The sequence below is a fragment of the Arachis duranensis genome, chromosome 2 (genome assembly GCF_000817695.3).
Source record: "Arachis duranensis cultivar V14167 chromosome 2, aradu.V14167.gnm2.J7QH, whole genome shotgun sequence".
NCBI lineage: Eukaryota > Viridiplantae > Streptophyta > Magnoliopsida > Fabales > Fabaceae > Arachis > Arachis duranensis.
In genome coordinates this window covers 88,320,664-88,344,199 of record NC_029773.3, presented here as the reverse complement: position 1 = coordinate 88,344,199, position 23,536 = coordinate 88,320,664, and positions in this window count along the sequence as shown.

The window sequence follows — 23,536 nt, the reverse complement described above, 5'->3', positions numbered from 1 at the left end:
TTAGCTTCTAGCAATATCTAGCCAATTGACGATTATTGTATTCAACTCAAACTTTGCTTCTTCAATTCTTTAACCATGCTTCATGAAAATTCTAATCTATGCAAGTTGATAGATTGCACAAGAAGTTTGTAGAATCTTGGTGATGAACCATGAACTTGTAACCACTTTGAATTCAAATTGAATTTTGCCTTTGACTTTTCTAAACTTTTGTTACTTGCATACCTCTTGATTTAATTTTCTAACATGTTTGAATATATGTATCTTTTAATTTGTTAATGATATTCGTGGCAAAAAGAAGATACCTTATGTCTTTAGGAAGATATTTGTTAATGGTATTTGTTTTCTTTTTTGGTATTGGAAAAGAATCTTTAAGATTTTGAAATATAGAAAGAACACGGAAATTGTAACACACACAAACGGAGTGGTTCAGATGTCAGAGAGCAGAAGGAGCTTCAGTAACAGTTGAAATAGAACAACTCTACTACCAGCTGTTGGGTTGACTCAGAAGAAGAATGAAAGAAAGTTAGTTACTTCATCAAAAGTTATTATTAATTAACCCCTGTATATATATTAGGGACGATGCAAGTGCCTGCAATATACAACATTTATGGTGGTGTTTTCATTCCATCCTTTAAAGTTCAACTCAACAGGGAATTTGAAAATGTGCATGCATTACTAATTACTAGTACATACCAGATTTTCCATGTAAATATCAGAATAAGGTATATACTTACTCCCATAAATGTATGTATTTGGGTTCCTGGTGATTAGGAGCTGCTTCTGAATAAAGTGTGCCTAATTTCATTTAAGATGTTATTGAAATATACTTATTTATTTGCTGAGGCAGCAAGGGGGAACACTGCATTAGCTTTTCCAACATTAGCAAAAGCTTCATGGCTCTAATTCCACCTTGTAGTACAAACTGATGTACCTACATTCACTTTTGTGTATCTCAATCTCTGTCTGAATACTGGACAATAATGTGGATGGATAGTATGAAAGGCAATTCAGGAATTCTTGCATCTGATATCATCCCCTAAGTAAACAGTATAAGGGAAATTCTGCTTTTTGAAAAAAGTACTCATTGTAAATATATTGGTCTTTCTGCAAATTAGAATATGTATGTTAAATAAGGAATGACTTGCAACAACCGGTGAATACTACTTCAATAATATTATATATGCACCTTCCTTTTATATCTTCTTTAACCAAAATATTGACCTTTAAACAGATCAAGGTACGAAAGCTGCAGATTTTAGAGCAACACATTCCCAGTAAAAACACCACATTTTAAAATAAAGAAGTTTTGAGATCAGTTTGCTTTCAAACTAAGAAACCTATATGATCTGCAATGATTTCCATGCAGAATTGATAACAGAATGCACAAAAGACTATACTTTTTTTTTAAATGTAATCTCATTTGATGAAAGAGTGATTATATGAGGGTGTAACGACCAAGCAAGCAAGAAGAGATATTTAAAGCTAGGACATGTAATTTAAAGACCAAAATAGCTGAAAGAAAGCTAATGCATCTAATTTGAGGGAGAAACTTAAAGAAGTATGAAATTACAAGAAAATAGAATCTAAACCAGTGAACCCTCAATCCGCATCCTCCAGGTGATTTCTTATAATCATATGCCCCTTAGATCAGCCTTGTCAGTTTTCACATAGTACTTTCTTGCATTTTCTCCCTGGTTAATTTTGAAGACTAGCTCTTGTCACATATCACCTTAGTTTCTGCATTATTGATATTTATAGGCCCATGCATTTCTATAGTAGTTTACAAATTGCTATTTTTTTTTGCATTGTAATTTGCAGTGGTAGTTTAGGCATATTATACTATAGTAAGATGTGATTTCTATTTGTTACTATTTGACAATTTGTCCCTTTATTTTAACTTTCATAACCTTTCATTTTATGAAGAAACACTAGGAAATATTAGCCATGTCAAACTCGGTAATTATTTTTATTCAAAGTCTTATTTGAAATTTTCAACTAAAGTGATCCAACTTATAATGTGCAATTTTATTGTTTTATTCGAAATTCAAATAAGTGCCAAGTCTCTAATAACACACTTGACATATTTTGTAATAAGCAATAACTAAGAAGTTATTAGGGGACTATATTATAAATTTCAATTTTCGAAGTTATAGTGATATAATTAAAAATTGAGTAAATTATAAAGAAGGAACATAGAAAGAACCCAAAATGAACCTAGAAAGACCATAGCATTTGAGTATAATAATTATACAGAGAAAGGACAATTATAGAGAAGCATTTTGTTTATATTCGTTTGTCTATCACATTTTCCATATTAGATTCACATCTTTTCAATTTTTATTAGTATAATAATTATATAATTATAATTATGAGATGACAATGAATTATTCTTTTAAGTAACACTTTTTGAAAATAAAATCTCTAATAAAAAAGAAAAAAATAGAATACAAAGAAAAAAGTTGAAGTAAAAAAAATATTTAAAATTATTCTAATATAAATAAAACAACATAAAATATGCATGTCACTTATAATATTAATAATACAACTAAATAACTAATAAATTTAGTTTTTATTCTGGTAATACCTATTAGGACTAATTTAAATCAGGTTATAGAGACATAGAAATTATAATAGACAAACGGATTCATTGATTGTTAAGAATCAGACATCTTATTGGCTTAATTGCAATTTGCTAAACGCTTAATGCTAATTGCCACCTTCATTTCCTATCAATTAAGCCATAATCAACTATTTTTGTGAGAAAAGCACCACTTTTATTTAATGAAATGATTTATATTACGGCCTTATTTATAATAAGAACTCAATTAAATCGATGTAATTCATATAGGTTGTTATCGTATATTAAAATTCAAACAACCTTAATTCCTTTTTTCTTTTTGAAAGTAACAACTCTTTCTAGTTTGGTAATACCACGTCATATGTCAATGTCACATTAGTATTTCTTTTGCTATTTTTGTAATAGCTAGTGAACTGTTTAAAATATTTATGAATTTCGTTTCAAAATATATATGGACGCAACTCATTTGTTTTAAATTATAAAAGAATTAATTAAAAATTAAATAAAGCTATAAAATATACAACAAGGTTCAACAGAAAAACAAATAGTAACAGCTCAATAGCAAAGCGTGTTATTTTTTTCTTCAGGAAGAGGAACTGAGGAACCTACGAAGAAACAAGGAAGAAGCTACAGTAGTACAGTATAAGGTAAATAATTCTGATTTATTTTTGGAGAAAATTCACTCTCCTTTTCTAAAAGATATTAAAATGACACTTTTCTCTCTTTTATTGGTAAAATATATATTTTTTTCCTTTATAATTTTTAAAAAATCTCTTCTTTAACTCATTTTAAAATTTTTGTTACTAACATTAACTTTATTCATTTTTTAAGAAAAATTAAATTTTTTTAATAAAAATACCCTTTAATTTTTTTTATTTTTTGTGATTAAATTTTGTATACCAAAATATTCTTTAACAAAAATATTTTTTAGTGATTAAATTGTATTTTTACCAAAATATGTTTTAAATTATTTTATAATAATTCTAAATTATTTTTTTATTAAGATACTCTTCAATATTATTTTTTTAGTGATTAAATTGGGATATCAATGTATATTATTTTAACATTAAATTAAAATTCTTTTCTGTGAGACTAATAGAAAAATATATAAAAAATATTAAACCAAACTTATAAAACTGTGTTTAATAATATGCATTGATATCATGAGATTAACGGTAAAACATACAAAAAAATTATTATTAAAGAAAATTTTGATAAAATTATAATTTAGTAACTAAAAAATTATTGAAGGATATTTTAACAAAAAATAATTTAATTATTAAAAAATATTTTGAAGGATATTTTGGGCTCATTTTTTTGCAAATGGAGAAGCTCATGGTGTAACACCATGAAATAAAGGCACAGCAAAAATGTTCACTGCTATGAGTGTCAGGAGAAAAACACAGCTTCTGTTTTTCATTTTCTAGCATTTAGTTTTTTTTTTTTGTTTTAAATTAGACAAAACGTAACTTCCGTTTTGCATTTGAATTTTTTTTGGTGTATGAGAAAAGCAAAAATGCAAGTTGCGTTTGTTAGAAAAGTTTTATTAATTTTTTTTAAAAAAAAGTAAAATGCAGGCTGCGTTTGTCAGATGAGCTGTTCAAATTTTTTTAGAAGAAGAGAAAATGTAAGTTGCATTTTATTTGGGCCTAAATTTTTTTTGAAATGTACAAAACGCAGTTCATGTTTTGTATGCAAAATAATATTTTAATAAAGAGCCTTGCATATAAATAGCTAACACAGCTAATTCCAAGTCGCACCTCACTTCTCTTCTTCACTTGTACTCTCATTCCCTTTTCTTTCATATATCTGATGCTTGTGAGATTTTTTGGTTATTAGAAGGGTAAAAAAAGTGAGAATATGGAGGATATTGCAAATATACGAGTGTATTATAACGGTGAGATTATACCGAAAACACACGAAGGAGTGGATTTTATTTGTGAATGTCCACTTTCATTTGTTATTCCATACAGGACAAGTTTTGTAGAGTTGCAAAATGGTCTTTGTGTGAACATATAAAGTCACATTTCGAAAAGGGTGAGCAACATTTTGTACAGAAATCCTGTGCAAGTATTTGGTGGGCTGATACAGTTTCAAATAATGTCCATCACTAACGATGTAAGCATGCAGCAGATGTTCTATATTTATCGACAAATCCGATTTCACGTGCCGGTGATAGAGCTGTACATTGAGTTTGAACAGCAGAATGAGGCGGATGCCATTGTAAGCCAACACCTATTTGGTGTTCCGTCTTTTATGCGGACTCTAGATCTCGAAGCCATGCATGCCCCGGAATTTCCTGAGTATGCGAATACGGGTATGTTATGATTATTAACTCAGGTTTCCTATAGTGCTTAATTTATTTGCCTTGTCTGACTGATGGTGGTGCGCATGTCGTAGGTGAATGCAACGTTGTGGCGGAAGATGGCGAGTTTAGTGCGAAATGGAATTTGGTTCGAGAGAGTCGGTGATATATGCAATCAAAAGCTACACCATCTCTAGAGGAGTTGATTACACTGTGTATGAGTTTGAGCCGCAGACATTCTATGCGAAATGCAAGGGGTATGGTGCAGGGTGCGACTGGCTTATCCGAGCTAGCTTGATTCGGAAAAAAGCTTGTTGGGAGATCAGAAGATACAATGGCAAGCACACGTGCACCATGGGCACAATTTCACAAGATCATACCAAGTTGGACTCAGACACAATTGCAGATGACATTAGGCCGTTAGTCGAAGCAGACCCCTCGATAAAGGTGAAGTCTGTTATTGCAGAAGTTCAAGGCAGGTTCAACTACACTGTGACTTACCGCAAGGCTTGGTTAGCAAAGCAGAAAGCTGTCACAAAAGTTTTTGGTGATTGGAAAGTTTCTTACCAAACTCTGCCAGTATGGTTGAAAGCAATGACAATGAAGATGCCAAGGTCTTGTGTTCAAATTAAAACGCTACCCGTTTACCGTGAGAGTGAGGAGGTTCAAGGTGTAAGAGTTTTGCACCATGTTTTTTGGAGCTTCTATCCGTGTATTGTAGCATTCAGACACTGCAAGCCACTTGTACAGGTTGATGGCACGCACCTGTACGGAAAATATAAAGGTGCACTTTTGGTAACTGATGGTTTTCAGTGGCTAAGAGAAAGGGTGGTTGAATCTTAGCCCCCTTTTTGCTTGATTATACTTGCTGATCTTTGAGGAGACTTTTTGATTTTTGTCTCGTCCCTAGCCATGAGACTTTTATTTTTGTCTCGTCACTTGGCATGAGATATTTTTTCAGTTTTAGCTCCTGTGCAGTAGAAACAGAAATGGAGTAGAAGAGAGAGGAAATTACACCCAGATATATCCTGGTTCAGCTGCTAAGTGCAGTGCAGCCTACATCCAGTCTCCATCACAACAATGATGGAATTTCACTATAATCTTCTTGATTACAGACTGTAAAGTGCTAACCCAACTTACAAGGGGATTCCCACAGAATCATGAAACACAACACAGATGTACAAAGGAACTCTAAGGACATCTATGGCTTTTTCTTTTAATTTTGCACTCTACCTTTTTTCGCTCTATGGCTTTTTCATACAAACCTCACTGTTTGCCTTTTTCCATGAGACTCAAGACATGGAAAAATTAAACAAAAAAATACAAAACAGAATACATTGAAGGAGAAGAAAATCTGTAAGCTTAGGTAGCTATGAGAATCCTGTGCCTTGCACTCTCACTGCTTACTTCTAATTCCTTGAATCAAACCGTGGCTGTTCACCCTTTTTATAGAAGAGGGAAGCCTCCACAGTTGAAACCAAAATCCAAGCTTAACTTCTTTTCCTTCACACATAACCGGTTCGGCCAGAGAGAGAAAAGAGGTAAACCATGAAAAACCCAACATGCAAATACCTCTAGTTCTTCCTTGGTCATCAGACTTCATCAATCCGAGCGTTCCATCCTTGGCTTGCTTTCCAAGATGAATTTCTGGCCCTTGATGCTTCATGACGATGATGACTTCATCAGCTCCAATCTGTGCCTCTTCCATCACGTAGCCACCTTAGCTACTTCCTGTGGTGGTTGAGCAGAATCAGAGACAAGCCATCCCTCCAAGATGTTCTCCTTGCTGGCCGAGATCTTTACTTCCATTTTTGGTATGGAGAAGCCAAGATCTTTTTACAATATCTTACCACAAGTGAATGAGAATCTTAGCCACAACATACTTTATGTTTTCTTTTTCTTGCCATCATTGAGATGGTCTTGTTGCTTGCTCCATCTTCTTTTCGGTGGGTAGGTGTAGCTTCCATGATTATTGGGTAAAAGAGAAAGAGAGAGAGAGAGAGAGAGAGAGAGAGAGAGAGAGAGAGAGAAGAAAAGAAAAGCAAATAATGGATATTGACACATTAATTAAGAAAAATGATTTGCTTTTACTTTCCTTAGCTTTTAGGTAGCATGCCTCATCAAGACAAGCCATCTAATCAATGACAGTTTCTCTCTCATAGTTCCCATGCAATTAATAAAAATTGAGTGAATTTGAAATCCATCATATGGCAAAAGTTGAGATCCGTTGGAAGGCATAAGGCAAATGATAACATTTGCTTTCCTGATGAATTATTTTCGGATCATGCATTGGAGTGTATAGCAAAATATGATTAACTTGGGCTTGTAGTAATAATGGATCAATTTGGCCCAAGTAAATTCAGTCATACTCATCATATATTCTTGCATCAAAACTGATGGATTTAACCAATTGGGCTTAAGTAAAATTTCTGGCCCAAATATCATAACCATGTATTCAGCCACCATAATCACAATATCTCAAGGCTGAATATTTTTGATACAATTGGGCTTGCACTAGAATTTTATTTTCGGCCCAAAATAATCCTGCATTGCAAAATTATTTTAATCAATATTTAATCCAAAATTAATTTTGCAATTAATTATATTAATAATGTTTAGTCATCACAAATATTAATTTAGAGTTTTCCAAACTCATCAATCTCCCCCTTGATGACAAACATTATTAAAATTGAAATGGAAAGAAATTTAAGATTGAGTAAAGAATACTCCCTTTGAATTTTAGAATTTCTCCCCCTTTTAAATTGTCACATGACTCCCCCTTAATATATGCCATTTTTACCAAGGAAAGCTCTAACCTGTAACAATTTTAATCAAGCCTAAAGCAACAATGTTATTCAACATATAAAATTTTGTAATGTTGAATGGCTTGATTTATGAGCAGAATTGAATGATAATCAAAACTCATTTGTTATCAATAATTTAATTTTCTGCTCAAATACAACATAATCGACCAAAAAGTATCTTTGAAAATAAATTGTTGTTTCAAAATATTTTCCAATCAAATCAGAGCAACATACTTATGATAAGAAAATATTTTTAATCACAGCATGATCACAGTAATTTTTCACATTTATTTTCATACTTAATGCTTAAAAGAACTGCCAAAAATAAAGTATTCAGCAAGCATATTTACCAAGATGAATCAGAATATTTTTATTCCATTAGTAGCAAGCCTATTCATCAAGATAAAACTATCACAAGAATACATGTTAACAACCAATTAACAACCAGGCAGCCATATACTCAAAACAAATGCATCACAATTATAATCAACTAAGCATTATTAGTGTGCATTATCAAGCATCAAGTGTATCATTCTAACAAGGGTGATCATGAACTCTCAAAGAGAATTTCATCCCCTGTCCCTGTTTTCTAGTTTCAATTTTCAACACTTTCTCCCCCTTTTGTCATCAAGGGGCACCTGCAGAAAGAATTTGACAAACAAAATATGCAAAATATTACCAAACAAAACAGAGTATCACAGAGTTATAGTACTAACAGTATCCAACCCAACAAAATAGAGTATTAGATTGAGCCTACTTATGCCAATATCAAGTACTAAATAGAGAATTAATCATCAGATAAATGAAGATAAGATTCCTCAGCCCCGTCCTCACTTGCATCTCCCAGTTCCTCCTCCAGATTTTCTAACGTCAAACTGACCCTATTCTTGCATCTCATCCAAGCTCTTTCATTTTCATATGCTAGTTTGCGTGCCGTCTTATTAGATTGGACCATGAGTTCTGACATAGTTGAAAATTCTGTGAGAATTTCTTTGATGGACTCGGTTGTTTTGGATGACTCTGCTCTCATAGTCACTCTTCGAAGCCATGGATTTTTTGCTCTTGGTTCCTTTAACAGCTCTACCACCTTTGACCATCGACACTTTGTTTTCTACTGCCTCATTCAAAAAGTCAACTTTAAAGAATTCGAAGATACTGGTTAAGAACATACCATAGGGCAGATTTGCCTTTTTGGTGCTCTTTACCGAGTCTCACATGTGGCGGATCATAAGATAACCAAAAGAGATAGGAGTAGATGTAATAAGTGCAAAAAGGATGAGAGAGTCAGAGTATGTTACTCTATTGTGAGAGCCGCTTTGAGGAGTTAAGATGTGGGTGATAATCCTATGTAGTAGAGAGTTGATGGGACCGAGTGCTTTATGGGTAGGAGTAGTGCCATCCAAACCAGAGACATTCTCACAAATGTGTTGAAGAACAACTTTATAGGTAATGCCGACTTGAGAATCCCATTTTTTGGCTATGTATGCTTTCGGCCCTTCCTCTTTGTAGCCCAAGGCCATCCCAATGGCTCCAGTATCAAGAGTGATATGAACCCTTTTTATATATGAGTGGATGGTGCCATCAATGAGTCTCATGTTGGCATAGAATTCTCGGACTAAACCAGGGTAAACTGGTTTTTGGATGTGGAGTAATGGAATCCATTGAAGCAGTTCAAACAAAGGAGATATATTTATTCCTTTGTTGGTGAGAGTGTCAAGGTTGACAAGATAGGTTGGACAGAGATGACGCCTTTCCAGAACATCTTTGTGGAATTCATATGAGGTACAGGAGTTGAATCTGACAGGGTCATAGTGGGAGTGTGTTTTGCTGAACTTGTTCTTGAAGTCCAAGGATTCCAAGTTTGCGGGTTCGGTTGTGTTGTGCAGTACAAATCCTTTTGTCTTCTAAGTACTCTTTTCGGGAGTGGCCTTCTTGGGTGATGAGTGCGGTGGTGATGGAATGGAAGATGTTTGTGATTCTTCTTCTTCCACAAGATCCTTTCCTTTCTTTTTCCTTGAAGAGGTTTTCTTGGCTATGACTTTTCCTTCTCATGGTGTCTGTGTGTTTGGAGGGAGGTGAGGGAGAAGATGATGTTGTAGAATGAATGTGTATATGTGTATGAGATTGGGGTGTGGACGGTTTTTGAGAAAGGAGAATCCGTTCGCTTTTTCTAGGAGCAGTTTTCTTTTTCATGGTAGTGAAAATGGAGAATGGAATATGAGGGGGTTGAGTAGGAACCGAATGGAGTAAGGGAAGAGGGAAGATAGGGGAGCATTAAATGTGGATTGGAGAGAGACTTAGAGGGAATTAAATGACTATTAAGTGGCGGTTAATACCCAAGGAGCTTCCCTTTTATTTGAAATAAACTGAAAAAGTAGTTTCCTTGAATCAAGGGATTAGTTAAAAGAAAAGATTTGATTTAACATCATGCTTCTTTCAACAAGATTTGATGAGACAACAAGAAGATTTTGGTTTTTCAAAAATGAGGAACTAACATAATGGTCAGAGTGGGGTCAAAGAAATTTAGTGGGGCCCATGAGAATTGATTTTTGGCGCTGTCTCCCCATTGATCACAGCCCTTCCAACACGCTTTTATTTTTATCTCGTCCATTCCTACGAGACAAAACTTAACAGAATCAAAATTTCACGAATTCTTCGACAAAACTTAAATCAAACATTCCCAAGCTTTTTCTTAGTGAACAGAATATGTCTTCACAGAGGGGTTTTGTAAAAATGTCAGCAAGTTGGTCTTCAGATTTTACAAATTGAATATCAATAGTACCATTTTGCACATGTTCTCTAATAAAATGATATTTGATCTCAATGTGCTTAGTTTTTGAGTGCAAAACAGGATTTTTTGAAATATTTATAGCACTCATGTTATCACAAAATAAGGGTATACTATTGATCTTTAATTTGTAATCTTCCAACTGTGTTTTTAGCCAAATTAATTGTGAACAATATGCAGATGCAGAAATATATTCAGCTTCAGCTGTGGATAGGGTTACGGTTGCTTGTTTTTTGCTTGACCACATGTTAAGAGAGCTTCCAAGGAAGCAACACATGCCAGATGTACTTCGTCTATCCGCTCTATCTCCCGTATAATCTGCATCACAAAACTCTACTGCACAAAAATCATAAGATTTTAGATACCATAAGCCATAATCAATAGTTCCTTTAATGTATCTAATGATGCGCTTAACGGCCGAAAGGTGGGATTCTTTTGGGTGAGATTGAAACCTTGAACATACACCCACACTTTGAACAATATCCGATCTAGAAGAGGTAAGGTACATTAGTGAACCAATCATTCCTCTATACCGTGTTTCATCCACATCTTTGCCATCATCATCCTTTTCAAGTTTAGTGTTTGGATGCATTGGTGTTCCCATTGGTTTAGAGTTTTCTAGGCCAAACTTTTTGATAAGTTCTTTTGCATACTTTCCTTGGTGAATAAAGGTACCACTAGGAGTTTGTTTAATTTGGAGGCCAAGAAAGAAAGTAAGCTCTCCCATTAAACTCATCTCAAACTCACTAGTCATGAGTTTGCCAAACTCTTCACACAAGGACTCATTGGCCGATCCAAACACAATGTCATCCACATAAACTTGAACTAGGAGAATGTCATCATTAGATGCTTTAATAAATAAAGTAGTATCCGTGGTACCTCTTTGAAATTGATTTTCCAACAAGAATGCACTAAGCCTTTCATACCAAGCTCTTGGAGCTTGTCTAAGACCATAAAGAGCCTTTGAAAACATGATTTGGAAAGTCCTTATGTTCAAAACCGGGGGATTGAGCCACATATACTTCTCTATCAATAAAGCCATTAAGGAAAGCACATTTAACATCCATTTGGAACATTTTAAAACCCTTATGGACAGCATAGGCAAGAAGCAACCTAATTGCTTCCATCCTAGCTACCGGAGCAAAAGATTCATCAAAATCTATACCCTCTTCTTGATCGTAACCTTGGGCCACTAATCTAGCCTTGTTACGAACAACTTGTCCATCCTCACCAAGTTTATTTTTAAACACCCACTTAGTACCCGTAACTTTCTTACCATCCAGATGAGGTACTAGTGTCCAAACCTCATTCTTGTCGAATTGAGCAAGCTCTTCTTGCATGGCTTTCACCCATGATGGATCTTCAAGAGCTTGTTTGACATTGTTGGGCTCCATTTGTGACAAGAGTGCGAAATTGCTTGGTTCGGATTGCCTTTTGGTTGAGGATCTTGTTGTTACACCTTGAGAGGGATCTCCAATGATAGAGTCATGAGGGTAACCCCTCATAGACTTCCATTCTCTATGTTTCCTTTGTGGTGTTGAGCTTTGATGAACTTCTGTGGGTCTTACTATTTCAGTTTCTCTTGTTGGCTCAGGAGACAAAATGGAAATATCTCCTCCATTCTGACGAGACAAAACTGGACTGGCAGATTCTTCATTTTGAGCAGACTTGGAATTTTCTTTGCTTGTTCCAGCTTCTTCACAATCTGAATTATTATCTATCACAGTACTGGAAATTAAATTAGAATCACAAAAAAGTAACATGTATGGATTCCTCTATAGTTCTATGATCTTTGAGGTAAATTCTATAGGCTTTGCTAGTAGTGGAGTATCCTACAAACATGCCCTCATATGATTTTGGATCAAATTTGCCAAGATTTTCTTTGTTATTAAGCACAAAACACTTGCATCCAAAAATATGGAAATACTTAAGATTTGGAGGGGTTCCTTTCCATAACTCATAAGGAGTTTTCTTTAATCCTTTTCTAATAATGGTCCTATTCAAAATATAACATGCTGTGTTTACAGCTTCAGCCCATAGAAACTTTGGAACCTCATTCTCACATAACATGGCCCTAGTCATTTCTTGAAGGCTTCTATTCCTTCTTTCAACAACCCCATTTTGTTGAGGTGTTCTAGGGCATGAGAAATTATGAGTAATTCCGAAGTCATCACAGAATTTTTCAAAGTGTTGGTTTTCAAATTCTTTTCCGTGATCACTTCTCAAATGGGCCACTTTTAAATCTTTTTCATTTTGAATTTTCTTACAAAGGGTTGAGAAAGCATGAAAAGCATCATTTTTATGAGAAAGAAAAAGCACCCAACTGAATCTAGAGTGATCATCTACCACTACCAAACAATAGTGTTTACCTTCTAGACTTTGAGTTCTTGTTGGACTAAAAAGATCAACGTGTAACATCTCTAATGGCCGTTTGGTTGAAATTCCATCTTTTGGTTTAAAGGAGGATTTAACTTGTTTGCCTAGTTGACAAGCATCACAAGTAAGATCCTTATCAAATTTGATTTTAGGAATTCCTCTAACCAGATTTTTCTTTACTAGCTTAGAAATTTGGTACATGCTAGCATGACCCAACTTTCTATACCATAGCCATTTTTCAGATTCAAGAGAAGTAAAACATGTTACATTTTATTCTTTCAAGTCCTCAAGAGTTAATCCATACACATTGTTGCATCTTTTAGCTTCAAACAAAATATCCCAAGTTTTTTCACAAACAACTAAGCACACAAACTTTTTAAAAATAACTTCAAATCCTAAATCACACAATTGGCTTACACTAAGTAAATTATGTTTCAAACCATTTACAAGAAGAACATCATTTATACAAGATGAAAAGCTTTTACCAACTTTTCCAACGGCCACTATCTTCCCTTTACCATCATCACCGAAAGTGACAAGTCCTCCATCATATTCATCAAGCTTTTATGAAGAAGGTTGTCTTTCCGGTCATGTGCCTAGAGCATCTGCTGTCCATGTACCACATATTTTCCTTCCATTTGGATGCTATGCATACCTACAAAGTAAGCTCAAGTGACTTTAGGTATCCAAATTTTCTTGGATCTTTTCACGTTAAACCATCTCCTATGACCCAAACCATTGTAATCAAAGACAACTTTGTACACTTTATCACCAATCATTCTTTCACCGAAAAAATATTGAATGTGAAAGTATCCATTTCAGTTGCATAGTCTACAAAACCTTGGAATTACTGATTTGTTAAAGTAGGTGGGATCTTGAAACCTTGTGTCATTAGAAGATGAAGCTTTATTTTCAAAAGAAGGTTTCTCATTCGATTTGTAAAACCCCAAACCAGCCTTATCAAAGAGTGGTTTTTGACTAGCCAATATTTGATTTAAATTTTCAGAACTTTGAGTAAACTTGGCTAAGTCATTTTCCAGATTTTTAATCTTCTTTTTCAGCAGCTCTTCATTTTCCTTAAAACAATTTACATATGCAACTACAGAATGGTTACTTTCACAACTTCTAAGTTGAGCTTTTAACTGCTTATTTTCTTCAACAAGATTACAGGCAGTTTCGGCCTCCCTTAGCTTTTCCTTGAGAAAATCATTTTCAGTTTTAAGAATGATAATTTGTTGTTCAAGGTCATGGTTATCAAGTAGAAAACATCTTATTTTTCCAGAAAAGTAGTCTATCATAAGATGAAGATCTTCAGTGTTAGGATTGTGAAAGACTACCTGATCTATGTGATCTGCCATGACACATGGTTGTGACTTGGTCTCGAATTCCTCATCATCATCTTCTGAGTCATTTTCCAAATCTTCCCATGAAGCCATCAGTCCCTTCTTCTTTCCTTTTTTTAGCTTCTCTTCCTTCTTTAACTTGGGACAATCAGATTTGAAGTGCCCCATTTCCTTGCAGTTGTAACAAGTTACTTTGCTAAGGTCTTTCTTCATTTTTCTTGAGCTGCTGCCTTTGCCTTTGAGTTTCACCATTTTCCTGAATTTTTTGGCAAATAACACAAATTCATTTTCAGAGGAGTTATCACTGGATTCATCATCCAGGGGGTTAGTTACCGAAGAAAAGGCAATTCCTTTTCTTTTTGACTCTTTTTTCAAATAAGTGTTTTCAAAAGCAAGAAGATTTCCTCTCAAATCATCACATGTCATGGAATCAAGGCTACTGCTCTCAGAAATAATTAAAACTTTTGTTTCCCACTCTTTAGTGAGACATCTCAACACTCTTCTCACAAGCACAGAATCAGAATGTGTTATTCCCATAGCATCCAAGCCAACAATGATGGTGTTGAACCGTTCGAACAGTTCATCAATAGTTTCTCCTTCCTTCATTGCAAACATTTCATACTCTCTATTTAACATGTCTATCCGAGTCTTCTTCACAATGGTGGTTCCTTCATGAGTGATTTGTAATTTGTTCCAGATTTCCTTTGCCGTTGTGCATCGTGATACCCGTCGGTATTTCTCGAAGCTGATAGCACATTTGAGTAGATTTACAGCCTTGGCATTTAGCTCTACCTTCTTTCTATCTTCCTCGAAGCCTGTAGTCTACTGCTTGCACAAAGATTTTCATTCTCTCCTTCCAATAGGTATAGTTTTTCCCATTGAAAAGAGGTGGTCTGTTGCTTGACTGTCCTTCTGTAAGGTTGTAGGACACCATACTTGAGCCACTACTTTCTGCCATATGGATCTTTTCTCCAAGCTGCAAAGCTTGATCTCTGAGACCAAGCTCTGATATCAATTGATGATTTTCAGTGGCTAAGAGAAGGGGAGGTTGAATCTTAGCCCCCTTTTTGCTTGATTACACTTGTTGATCTTTAAGGAGACTTTTTTATTTTTGTTTCGTCCCTAGCCACGAGACTTTTATTTTTGTCTCATCACTTGGCACGAGATATTTTTTCAGTTTTAACTCCTGTGCAGTAGAAACAGAAATGGAGTAGAAGAGAGAGAAAATTACACCAAGATATATCTTGGTTCAGCTGCTAAGTGCAGTGCAGCCTACATCCAGTCTCCATCACAATAATGATGGAATTTCACAATAATCTTCTTGATTACAGACTGTAAAGTGCTAACCCAACTTACAAGGGGATTCCCACAGAATCATGAAACACGACACATATGTACAAAGGAACTCTAAGGACATCTATGGCTTTTTCTTTTAATTTTGCACTCTCTGCCTTTTTCTGCTCTATGGCTTTTTCATACAAACCTCACAATTTGTCTTTTTTCATGAGACTCAAGACATGACAAAATTAAACAGAAAAATACAAAACAGAATATATTGAAGGAGAAGAAAATCTGTAAGCTTAGGTAGCTATGAGAATCCTGTGCCTTGCACTCTCACTGCTTACTTCTAACTCCTTGAATCAAACCGTGGCTGTTCACCATTTTTATAGAAGAGAGAAGCCTCCATAGTTGAAACCAAAATCCAAGCTTAACTTCTTTTCCTTCACACATAATCGGTTCGGCCAGAGAGAGAAGAGGTAACCCATGCAAAACCCAACATGCAAATACCTCTAGTTCTTTCTTGGTCATCAGACTTCATCAATTCGAGCGCTCCATCCTTGGCTTGCTCTCCAAGATGAATTTCTGGCCCTTGATGCTTCATGATGATGATGGCTTCATCTGCTCCAATCTCTGCCTCTTCCATCACGTAGCCACCCTAGCTAATTTCTGTGGTGGTTGAGCAGAATCAGAGACAAGCCATCCCTCCAAGATTTTCTCCTTGCTGGCCGAGATCTTTACTTCCATTTTTGGTATGGAGGAGCCAAGATCTTTTCACAATATCTTACCACAAGTGAATGAGAATCTTAGCCACATCATACTTTATGTTTTCTTTTTCTTGCCATCATTGAGATGGTCTTGTTGCTTGCTCCATCTTCTTTTCGGTGGGTAGGTGTAGCTTCCATGATTATTGGGTAATGACCGAAACAAGATGAAGAAAGTGAGAGAGAGAGAGAGAGAGAGAGAGAGAGAGAGAATAAAAGAAAAGCAAACAATGGATATTGACACATTAATTAAGAAAAATGATTTGCTTTTACTTCCCTTAGCTTTTAGGTAGCATGCCTCATCAAGACAAGCCATCTAATCAATGACAGTTTCTCTCTCATAGTTCCCATGCAATTAATGAAAATTGAGTGAATTTGAAATCCATCATATGGCAAAAGTTGAGATCCGTTGGAAGGCATAAGGAAATGATAATATTTGCTTTCCTGATGAATTATTTTCGGATCATGCATTGGAGTCTATAGCAAAATATGATTAACTTGGGCTTATAGTAATAATGGATCAATTTGGCCCAAGTAAATTCAGTCATACTCATCATATATTCTTGCATCAAAGCTGATGGATTTAACCAATTGGGCTTAAGTAAAGTTTCTGGCCCAAATATCATAACCATGTATTCAGCCACCATAATCACAATATCTCAAGGCTGAATATTTTTTATACAATTGGGCTTGCACCAAAATTTTATTTTCGGCCCAAAATAATCCTGCATTACAAAATTATTTTAATCAATATTTAATTCAAAATTAATTTTGTAATTAATTATATTAATAATGTTTAGTCATCACAAATATTAATTTAGAGTTTTCCAAACTTATCAGTAACGGTTGCACAAGATGGGAATCAAAACATTGTGCCTATTGCATTTGTGATTGTCGAGGGCGAGACAGCAGACGCATGAGAGTTTTTTCTAACCAATTTGCAGAGATATGTTGTTACCATTGATGGTGTGGGTATTATTTCTGACCGCCATACCTCCATCGAAGCTGCAATAGCTCGCAGTAACGGTGCATGGTCACCACCAAGGGCGTGACACATGTACTGCATCAGGCACATCAGGTCCAACTTCTTAAGGAGGTTCAAGACTCCATATTTGCATAAACTCGTGGTGACACATGTATTTCAACTCGCTGTTATAGTTATATTCATAGTAAATTTGTGGCATCTACTTATGATTAAATGGTTTGTTCAACAAGCTACTCTAGGATGGAGTAGGAGTACAACAAAAACTACCAAAGACTTAAAGAGCGGGGTGAGGCATATACTCAATGGTGCGATGAGATCGGTGTTGAGATGGGTGTTGGCATTCGATGGTGGTCATCGTTGGGGACATATGACGACAAACTTGGTAGAGTGCATAAATTATGTCCTGAAGGGTGCACGCAACCTTCCTGTGACTGTCCTTGTCCAGTCAACTTTCTATTGATTAAATGGGTTGTTCACTCGGAACAGTACCGAAGCTCATGAGCGTCTTCGCAACGGATTCACGTATTCAGAATTTGCAACGAAGAGAGTTGAAGAAAGCTTCCGACGTGCAGGAAATATTGTGGTCAACCGGTTTGAAAGGCGCAACGAGATGTTTGAGGTTCGTGAAATGCAAGATGGTACTATTTACACTGTTAACCTTGCACAACGACACTGCGACTGTGGCCATTTCCAGGTCGAGCGACTTCCATGTCGTCACGTGCTTGCATGTTGCACTAACCAGCGTCTTGATTGGCAAGTGTATGTGCACAATGTGTACAAAATGTCTGAAATTTGCAAGGTATACAGAAGCGAGTTTGTTACGATGGGTGACCCATCTACATGGGATAGATATGAAGGAGCGAAGGTGATCGCCAACTGGACATTGAGGCGCGTAACGAAAGGAAGACCGAAGTCAACCCGCTACTTGAATGAGATGGACTCGCGTGATATACGTAATCCTCGCCGGTGCACTATACGTGGACGCGAGGGACATAGCCACAGCCGATGTCCTCAGCGTGCAGGTCCAAACTCCGCTAGAGGTCATTAGTGATTTAGCTTTTCAATATAACTTTGTTATTACTTACTTCACAATTATATGCTACCTTTTTACTAACATTAATAATAATAATAATAATAATAATAATAATAATAATAATAATAATAATAATACGGTAATTAAACAGTATTGTTACTACTATTATTATCTTAAGAAATAATTATTATAATAACAGTAACAACATTATAATAACAGTAATAATTTTTATAATAATAATAATAATAACTATTTCATGATTACCGTATGATAAAACACAACTATTTTTCATATCATAAACATGATAATAATAATAATGCCGATATGATAAAACACAACTATTATTCATATCATAGAAAAAAATTACTCAAAAAAATTAAAATTACTCACCAATTGATGATGATTCAAATATTCAATAATGTGTTTTTCTGGTAAAGTAAAATTATGAACCATTTTTTTTTCTTCACTAAATAAAGTCTCAAATCTTCACTAATTCTTCCTCCTCACAAACTTACTCCCTTTCACCATTAACCCCACCCTTTTACTCTCAAAACTCACTCACATCATGTAACATGAAAGGGAAGTATGTAACACCAAAGGGAAACTAAAACTCTCATGGCCTGCGTTTTGGTTTTATAGGCAGGTTCCACCACTCTCCTTCACACGTGTTACACATGCAGGTGGAGAGACGCAGGTTGCGTTTTGCTGTGCACCTGCCAAACGCATCTTACATTTTGGAGGTTCGAGGTGTTGGCATGCAAGGAGCACAAAGCACGTTTCGAAACTGGGTTCTCCTTCCATGCCAAACGCAGGCTACGTTTTGCAGAGCATGCAGCCTTTTTCAAATCATCTCAGTCAAAACGTAACCTGCGTTCGCAGGTTACATAATTCACCAGTTCCACATCTGTGGATTACTCATCATCATACAATATTGCTGCACATTACGTTTTTCACTTCCATAAATAAATTAATTTCTGGGATATTTTAGTATAAATATAATTTAGTCACTAGAAAAGTAATTTGTTAAAGGATATTTTGATAAAAAAAATTAATTGTAAAAAATTAAATTGTTAATAAAGGATATTTTTGTAAAAGATAATTTTTTAAAAAAATAGATAAAGTTGATAATAATTAACAATAAAAAATTCAAAATAAATTAAAATTTTTTTTTAAAAGTTATAAAAAAAAAGAGTGTATATTTTATAAATAGATGAAAAAAATGTCATTTTAATATCTTTTAAGAGGGGAGAGTGAAGTTTATTTTTTTTCGAAAAAAAGTACCCTGTATAATTATTGGTCTTTCTCCAAATTGAAACTTGTGAAGGGAATGACTTACAACACTTTGTGAATAATAATGCAATAATATTGTATATGCATCTTCCCTTTTATATGTCCTTTTATCAAAATATTAGACCCTTAAAGAGTTGATAACAAAATAATAATGCACAAAAGGACTATACCAATTAGAATGAATCAAAGAGTATATATGTTTAATTTCTCATCACAATTTTAAATATAAATTCACTCGATCTAATTTATTAACATTGGCAGGTTCAAATTTACCCACTCATTTTGTGGTTTCCATGATTCTCGCCAAGAATCGGACTAAGACAAGGATACCAATATCTAACAATCTCTGGTTCTGATGCAACAGAGGGCAACAGTGGTTGAGAACCCTGTCATAAACAAGAATTCAAGAACAAACAAATAAATTATGTTAATCGACCGTAAAATTATGCATGTATTGATGTTCAAATTTATCAGTCATACAACCATAACTAAAAAGTTATTAAAACAAAGTCACAAAACATAGCATAGCCAATTCTGTCTTCCAATTGAGCTACTCTGTGTTTTGAGTTAAGCTAGCTTACAATCTATTTTGCATTTGGAGGAAACCAATTCACTATTGTTACCATACTCTTTACACTTAACCAGTTGCGCTCTTTGCCCGCGACGAATCGAACAAGTAGTGAAGAATCTTCGTCATTGAGTGTTGAGTATATACACAGCAGCAGCAATGCAACACGAAAAATGGAATCATGCAACAACCCTGTTATCGAGCTTTGTTGCACATTATCAACATCAGAAGAAAAAACAAGGGTCTTGTTCACTATTCACATGCATGGTATGCTTTGTAGTTTTCTTTCTCTTAATCTAATTAAATATCGATTTGCCAATTGATGAAACAGCCTAACTTAGATACAAAAATATTATTTGTGCCCATCTTAATCCCGCATCTTGTATTCTAAATGAAAAAGAAATTATAAATACGATTAATAACATCACATTCATCCCAAATTGAACAATTGTTGTGAGAATTGAATTACAAAAAAATTCTTTCAGAAATTCAACCCAATTCTTTCTCTGTAAAGTTTCCAAATCCACAAAATACAGTTAGAAGTAACATGTCTTTTTAATTCTTAAACCATAAATACATCCAAGAAAAATTTAAACAAAATATCAATAAAACTTAAAAAGAGCTTTGGCCTCTTTGACACAGGAAAAAGAGGAGGATCCTTTAACTCCATCCAAAGAAATTCCCTAATGTCATTTAAAATTAGACTTTGAACAAAAAATCTATATCTACCAAAAAAACTTTTTTTTTAATTGAATTTTTAATTTAAAAAAATTGAAATTAAAGTTTTATAAATTTGATTTTAGTTTTAGTTAATCGATTAAAAATCAATTTTTTAAATTTAGTATTAGTTAACCAATTTTAAAAATATAAATATAATTTTTAAAAAATTATTTTATTAAATTAATTAATTAAAATATAGTTATCATTTTTTAACCGATTAATAGCGTTTTAATTTTTTAATATACACCCCTAATTAATACTTAATACCGGCATGAGACTGAGCAAAACGAAACTGAAACCTAGTCCCTAGCTACTCTCGGCTATAATTGATAAAAGTTAAAAATACGGACAAGACCAAAGAATAAAAATTCAAAATAATCCTTTTTTTTTGTAATTTAAATATTTTTATGTTTAGATCAAGAAATTTTGGTAAGAATAATAAAAGAAAAGATAGTATAATAATTCAAAACAAATTTCAAATACAAATTCGCAAGTGAGGACAACTAAAACCAATGATAAGGTTTTCAAAAATTCAAAAATTATTTGTGTTGCAAAAATCAATTCAAGATTAAATCGAATATAGAATTCATAAAAAAAATGTAAACAATGACATAGATGAATGTTCTAAACTATTTGAATAATCAATTAGGAGTAAAAATATGCATAGAAATTAGAACAATGCTGAAAGAGAACCAAATTATGTTTAAGGAAGAAAAGTTAACGTAAGGTGTTCCTATAAAATTAATAAAAAAATAGATGGTACTTTAGAAACAAGTAGGTTTAAAATAAGTAAAGATATGAGTCCAATATTTTAAAAAAAATAACAAATGCATAAATAATGTGTTATGCTAAATTAAATTCAAATGAAAATAAATTATTTAAAGTTTGTCAAATAAAAATTAACTGAAATAAAGGTAAAAATCTTATTTCAGGAAGTTTAAAGAATATCTAAGTATATAATCAAATAAATATATATACATAAAAAATTGAGTAATGTTGGAGAATGATCAACTTATGTTAAAATGAGAAAATCTAATGTAAATTGTTCTTGTAAAATTTATAAAAGAGTAAGTAATACTTTTAAAAAGAAGCATGTTTTAACTGTATAAAAAAATTATTCATTTCTTAAAAAAAAAAATACATATAAGATCAGAGACAGTTATATCTAAAATTTAAAGAATAGTTACAGTCAGACAGAAAAAAATAAAGATAAAACTATTTTTAAGGGAAATTCTAAAATAAGAACTTCAAAAGAAAACCGATAGAATTGATATATCGCATGAAAAAAAGGTCAAAGTTTTTATCATTTTCATAGAGAAACACAAAGTTAATCGTTGTAATTTGAGGATACAAATAAGTTGTAGAATGTAAAATAGGAGAATTAAATCGAATAATTAACTTGTTACGAATCGTAACTCTTAAAATTTTAAATTGCTTAAAAATAAAAAATTATGCGTTGCATTAAAATTAATTCAAAATCAAAAATAAAAAAAAGTATAACATTTATAAAGTATAAACAGTGTCTAATCAAATGGTAAATGATTCTAATAAAGTGTTAATAGCGTTTAATATAAAAGAAAGTGAATATGCAATGAAAGATTCTTATTTCATTTTAAACATTTTCAGTTGTGTATCGCAATTTTTGATATATAATTACATTCCCATATCAAATCACTTAAATCAGAGACAATTCAAATATATTTTTTAAATAATATGCTATCTTTTATAAATTCTTTTGATCGTCTTCATGAATATTAAAAACTTCGTTTAATTTATGGCCGGTTAATCTCCAATAAATGAAATCATCTTTTCTACCAATTTTCGATAAATTATGCTGTAGCTAATGATGTATGTGTGCAACTCAAATTTAATTTTTCAACCAAAATTTTTCATATTTATTTATTATTTTGTGTGGCTGAGGCATCTATGTATTCTAAGAACTAAAATAATGACCATATAATAATACAATAAAAATGTCTACCATTTAAAAAAAAATCTTAATATCTTTAATTTAGTAGACATGAGTGTATGGTTTGAGTAATCATTCAAGCCTTGAAACCAACATAATACCACCAATAATTCAAGGCGCACTTTATTATATAGATTGAAGTGGTATAGAGAGAAAAAATAAATTCATTTTTTATAGTTATTTTTGATTATTTTATTGTTATTCAAAGTACAGATTTTATCTTTTTCAATTTCTCTTTTATCCTATAAAAAGAAAGATCTGTAAACTTATATCTTTACTATATAATTCATTGTAATCCAAACCTGTCTCCGCTGAATTTTCAAGAAATTCATCGTTGCCAAGTTTTATTTTTTCTATCTATCTATCTATATATAGGGTTGGTAATGAGTACGATAAAATACGGTTTGGATTCTACTCTAATCTTATCTATAGGTTGAAAATTTTTTAAATTCTATTTTAATCCTATTTGCACCCTAAAGTTCTAAATCCTATCCTACCGGATCCTATCCGCAGGAAAATAAAAAAATTTAAGCAAATATAAAATTCAACTATTCTAAATTTCATACATATTAATAAAATAAAAAAATAAAAATTAAGTTCAAATTAAAATTAAAAATAATAAAATCTTAAAAAAATTTAACATAAAATTATAAATAATATAATCATCAATTAGTTTAGTAGTAATTAATAATATAAATTAAGATAAATATTTTATTATTATTTTTCTTCTAATTC